This window comes from Panthera uncia, assembly GCF_023721935.1.
Source record: "Panthera uncia isolate 11264 chromosome B3 unlocalized genomic scaffold, Puncia_PCG_1.0 HiC_scaffold_1, whole genome shotgun sequence".
Taxonomy (NCBI): domain Eukaryota; kingdom Metazoa; phylum Chordata; class Mammalia; order Carnivora; family Felidae; genus Panthera; species Panthera uncia.
Window position 1 is genome coordinate 105,893,497 of NW_026057582.1, and position 5,783 is coordinate 105,899,279.

At 57.4% G+C, this 5,783-nt stretch overlaps 1 long non-coding RNA gene across 1 annotated transcript; it reads right to left on the reverse strand.

Annotated features, from left to right (window-relative positions):
- Positions 1-743: 743 nt before the first annotated feature.
- Positions 744-3,267, reverse strand: LOC125909030 (uncharacterized). Its single transcript, XR_007453525.1, has 2 exons — positions 3,049-3,267; positions 744-942 (listed from the first exon to the last, which is right to left on the reverse strand). It is a non-coding gene; the product is annotated as an uncharacterized LOC125909030 (long non-coding RNA).
- Between the last annotated feature and the right edge of the window lie 2,516 nt (positions 3,268-5,783).

Here is a 5,783-nt window from a genome sequence, read left to right on the forward strand (position 1 = left end):
GCATGACTTTGGGTGCCCACCCAGCCCTCCGCCATTCTCTCTCTTGGTCTGCTCAGCCTGCAACAGTCCCACGTTGGCTGGCTGGCGGTGGTGATGTTACTTTCTCTGTTTCTTCTTTCGCTTCCTCGTTTTCTTCCCGTCTCCCTCCCCGCTCCCCCCTCCCATCCTTCCTTCTCTCTTTCTACTTCCTTCCTTCTTTCTTTCCCTCTCTCCTCCCTTTCCCCTTCTAGCCTAGCTGCACTGGGTGACCTGCCTGAAGTAACCTAGGAGTGACGCAAGGCCCAGTCCTCCTGACCTTCGTCCCTCTCCTCAGGGAAGAGAGGAAGGGACATAGGGAAGTGACATGTCTCTTGCCCACCATTGTCCAGGCTCCAGGCTAAGGACGTTGCTCTAAATTTAGGTTTTCTGCCTCCACTTCCTTATCTATAGGTCTACAGATGAGGAAACTGATGCTTAGCAGCTAGGTAGAGGGCTGAGATTACACCTGCTGCAAAGTCCTAGGGAAGTGTTTCACGTGGATTCTCTAAATGTCTCTTCCCAGCAGCACTCTGAGGACAGTGACTGTTCCCCCATTTTCCAGATAAGGAACAGGAGGCTCCGAGCCCTGGGTCACACAGTTAGCTAATAAAGGAGCTGGGGTCCAAACCCAGACCATCAGGCTTGGAGCTTCTGCCCCTAGTCGCCACACACTGCCCCCGGCCCTGGTCAGCCCCGTCCCCAACAAACCTCCGGTCAGAAACCACTCCGGTCTCCCAATGGCCTTTTAATTGTAACTGATCAGGTTACGTTTTGATAGTGTTACTTGTCATCCTCTTACAAATGATAGATGGAGGCGATAGCTTCCAAGGTGCAGAGTGTCCCCTGATCTCAGACACACAGGGGCAGGTGTGAGTCCCAGGGGCAGGAAAGCCTTGATGGGTGTCAGATTTGTGGGGAAGGGCACTGTAGGAAGATGGAACATCAGCCAACCCTTACCTAACGATTGCTCTGCATCGCGACTCTTCTGTTAATTCACTGAATTCACAAATAGACTTTGAGGTGGGTACTATTATGTCCACTCACAGACGAGGAAAGAGGCTCAGAGAGCCTCAGGACACACAGCTAGAGTGAGGAGGGGCTGAGCCAGGGCTGAGGTCCCAAGATGGCATGTTGGAGGGAAGCTGTGTGTTTAGGAAAGGCTTTTTTTAATTTTTAAAGCCAGAGCTGGGTGGGGGTGGGAGGGGGCTCTCCTCTGTTGAAGGGACAGCTACGTAGAGTGCTTAGGCCTACAGAAGCTAGGTCATTTCATTAATCTTCTGTAAGCGCCCCTGTGTAATGGGACCAGGATTATCTCTCCTCGCATTTCCCTTTCCAAGCCCGCTCTGCCAACAGGAGAGAGAATTCTCAACTTTGCAGCAAAACTCTGGGGCCCCGGGGCCCTGTTCCCAAAAGGGCTCCCACTCCAGCAGTGCTGGGGCTAAAGCGGGTCTCTCCTCGGGCCCCCGCCAGCCCTGTGTCCCTGGCTGTCCTGCAGGGCTGTGGGGGCCCGGGGGCTTCTTCCTGCCCCGCTCTGCCTCTGGAGACCCAGGAACAGCCGTACACCCAGAATGTCCTGGATAAAGACCCTTGAATCCTGGCTCCACCCACCTTCTCTGTGTGACCTTGGGCAAGTGTCTTAACATCCTGGGGCTTTCAGTGGGTTGCTGTGAAACTCAGAGGAGTTTCTGCGTGTGGGAGGCCCAGAATACCGCCTGGCACAGAGCGATAACTATGTAAGTGGTGCTTTTATTTTCATGATTCAGCAAGTACTTAGGGAGCCACTGAGGGCCAGGCACTGGGCTGGGAGACTGGGATGGATGGGGCAGAACCCTCCAGGCCCTCAGTGTCTGCTAGGGTGACCAGCTGTTCTGATTTGCCTGGGGTGAGGGCTTTCCCGGGACCTGGGCTTATCAGTGCCCAAACTGGGAACATCTGTGGCAAACTGGGACCGGTTGGTCACCGGACAGTCTAGTGGGTGCACAGATCATGACACAGGTCATCCCAGATAGTCCTGGTAAAGAAGTTTGGACACTGGGCAGGGGAGGGCTGAAGCCTGGAGATCAGGGAGGGCTTCCAGAGGGAGGGCGCTTAAACTGAGGCCTGGAGAATGAAGAAGAATGCGCAAACAAGGAAAGGAGGGTGTGTGGGGGGGGGGGGGGGGGGGCGAAGGGAATGGCCTGTGGGCACAGCTGGGGGTCCTGGTGGGAATGTGGCACATGCAGACGAAGGTGTGCCCAGAAACGCAGGCACATGCACCCAGGAAACCCCCGCACCCCTGCACCCGGGTGCTGGGGGAAGGGAGCCCAGGGCAGTTTGTAAGCCCGCACATCTTACAATAGTGGCTGCCTCTGGGGACAGTCCTGGGGGAGCAGATGCTGTAGATAAGGATAGAAACCCTATGGAGCTTTTGAACTGAGAGAATATAATACCTACACCAAAGATAAAATAATTGAAACCAACAACCGAGCAAACGTGCGGCTGCTCACCTACGCCCAGCTCATTCCAGCCAGGGGCCTGGAGGCAGTAGCTGCAAGACCCCCCTGGCAAGGGCCTTCTCAGCCTTGGGGGACCAAGCTGGCCCAGGAAGGGGAAGAGGCCGCAGCCATACTGTCTGCCTCCGGGGCCTCCCCCCAGGCCTGAAGCAGACAGAACTAAACAGGCCGGCTTATCAGCTGTTGCCACTGTGTGTCCCACCCAGCTGAGCTGGGCTCCCTGCTGGGAAAGCAGCCCCCAGCCTTTTGCCAGGGATAGCACTGGCCCAGGGTGGGGAACCAGTGGGGCTGTTGTCCCAGGGGTCAGTCCAGGGAAGGGGTGTCTGGTGAGTGTGTATGAGCCAGGCCTGGAACCTGGGAGTTGGTCTGCGGCAGATTGGCTCGTGGGGGTTTAAAGAATGGCTCCGGGATATTATTTGAAAATTCTACAAATGATCTCCAAACGTATCCTCCTTATAAAATAGGTGATCCTTCGGCATGTGAATCAATTCCCTCTCTCTGGAAACAGGCCTGTTGGGTGCTGTACTTGGTGACATACTTGCTCTCGTTCAGTCCTCGCAGCCCACGGGGAGGCAGACACCGAGCCCGACTGGGGTGGAGGTTGTCCTAGACCCCAGGGCAGGGGGGGCAGCAGAGGTGTCTCTGAGACACCTTCCTCCTTTCTTCCGGGAGCCCCTCAGCTGCTCCTCCCTGAGAGGTGGAGACAGTGATGTCAGAGGGGAGCATGATCAGAAAAGCGTCATCTGGCCTCTCTGGGCCTCAGTGTTCTCATCTCAGCGATGGGTCAGAGATTTCAGCCCTGCTTTCAGGGTGGGCGTGAGGGTGGGCCAGGCACTGTGTGTGCCTGCGTGCTCAGGGATAAAGGGGAGAGGAGTTCCTCCCAGGTCCACCTCTGTTCTCTGTATCCCAGGGGTCCTAGCCGGGGGTGATGGGGGCGTTGCCTCCAACCACTGCCTTTGTCACACAAGGTCTGTCGACCCCCCCGAGTCTGGTCCCCAGACACAACACACCTGGCGTCCCCTGACTGCCCCCTGGCTTCTTGTTCAGGGAGACCTGACTATGGCCGTCTAGCCTGCCTGGGCCAAACCTGCATCTCTGGGGGTGAGGAGCAGAGCTGGGAGGGGGAAGGAAGGAGAGAGGGAGGAGGGAGCTTCAAAGCCCCTGTGGCTGCGGGACAGTTTGGACAGACTGATGGGGGCTGGAGGTAGGAGGTGGGGGATAGAGACGGGGCAGGGGTGAGGGCTGGGGCTGGGCCCCAGTACTGCAGGGGGTCACACACCTGACTCACCACCGCTCCCCCAACCTGCTCCAGCTTGTGGGGACTGGAGGGTGTACCATCTACCGGGACTCAGGCTGGAATCTGGGTGTCCTGCTGGCTCCTTAACTCCCCAGGGACTGCCAGTTACCGAGTTCTAGGGCACTGGCTTCCTCAGTATCTCCCTAGCCTGGGCCTGCTCACCCCACCCCTGTGGGGCTCAGGCCTCTTTTCCTCCTATCAGGACCTTGACTCTGGTTCCCCAATAGGCCTCCTGTGCCTCAGCCTTGCCCATGTCCACCATCCCTACATACAGAGTCTCTCTCACTTAGACACACAGTCTACTTCTCTCCAGAGCTCCCCAAGTTCCAGCTCCAAAATGCAAATCTGACCCCTTTACAATCCTGCTTATAACCCTTTAATGGCTCCCCAGTGCCTGGAGAGATGGTCTAAATGTTTTAGCATGGCTTTGAGATGCCCCTGTCCACCCCGCTCCCAGCCCTGCTCTCTGACCTCAGGGTGCCCCTTCAGAGCCCTCGCCTTTGCCCCTGCCGTCCCCTCCCCTGGGGCCCCTCCTTTCCCCCCTTGTCTCCCTCCCAGGCATTGGTTGCTCCCCTGTGGCTCTGACACATACGCTTATGTCACCAGGCATCGAGGAGGGCTCTGACCGAAAGGAAAATGTCTGTCTCCACCACGGGGCTGGGTGTTCCTTGAGGGCAGGCCCAGGTCTCTCGCCTTCTATTCCCAGCATCCAGCTCATGCTTGGGCAAGAGCCAGGAGCTCAGTAAATGTCTGTGGAATGGGTGGACAAGAGCGAGGATGGACAGACAGAGCCAGGTGCTGAGGACAGGGAAGGTGGGGGCACGGGGTTCCTCTCTTCAGGGAGCTCCCAGTGGTCTGGGTCCAGGAGCATCTGTTCTGGTAGAGAAGGCAGGAATATGTTCCTAGAGAGGCCTCGGCAAACCCCAGCCCAGAGCACCTCTCAGGGCGGGCCCAGCCAGGACCTTCTCTACCAGGCAGCACTCCTGGCCTCTATCACCTGTCCCTGGGTGGCATCACCTTCCTGAAGCTGTTCCCAGTTACTCCCACGGGGTGCCCCCCTGGCTTGTCCCTCCCCGGCATTTCGCAGCCTACAGCAGGAGGTCGCTCGCTGTGGCCAGCCCCCCAGGCCTCCCCAAGCCCCTGTCTCAGCCCTGGCTTCCTCGACTCCTCGGCTCACAGCCCGGACTCCGACCACCAACCCACAGAAAGGACTTAGCTGCTCTCCGGCAGCACCCTGCTTCTTCCCAGCCTTGGTTTGTCCTATAAGCTCTGCCTGAGGTTTCTCCCCACTCCTCCTCCTCCTTCACCTTCCAAGCCTTGCCCCCGTCCAGGCCCCAAATGTAACCTCCTCAGGGCCACTTCCCGGACCCCTTTGCTTGCTGACCACAGCTCTTATCTTCCTCTGTCTGATATTGCAGTTATTTTTTCTGGTCTCATGTCTCCGTGAGCCTGGAAGAAACTCCTTGACCCCAATCTTGGCACCTGAACTTTCTCTGCTTTTTCTGTAGACTGGGGACATAGCCCCACTCTACCCAGGTGGTATCCCCATCACTGTTGCAGAAGCCCGTTGTCCCCTCCCAGGCTCAGAGTTGGTCAGCGCTGAGTCTGAATGTGACCCACTCGCTCCTGGCTGTGAGGCCTTGGACAACCACCTTGGACTCTCTGAGCGTTGATTCCCCCTTCTGGAGATAATGGCTGAATCCAACTAAGGTATTTCCTTGGATCTGGCACTTGCTCTGGACAAGTCCCTCTTGAGTGAGTAGCCCAAAAGGCCAGAAGGAAGTGCCCACCTGGAGCCTACACACCCCCTTTCTTCTCGACTATGGGGAAGGCTGGGGTGGGGGCCCCCAGTTCCAGGGAGGGACTCTGAGGTATGGAGAAATCTAAGTGTGTGGGGCGCCTGGGTGGCTCAGTTGGTTAAGTGGCTGACTCTTGATTTCGGCTCAGGTCATGATCTCACGGTTCATGAGTTCAAG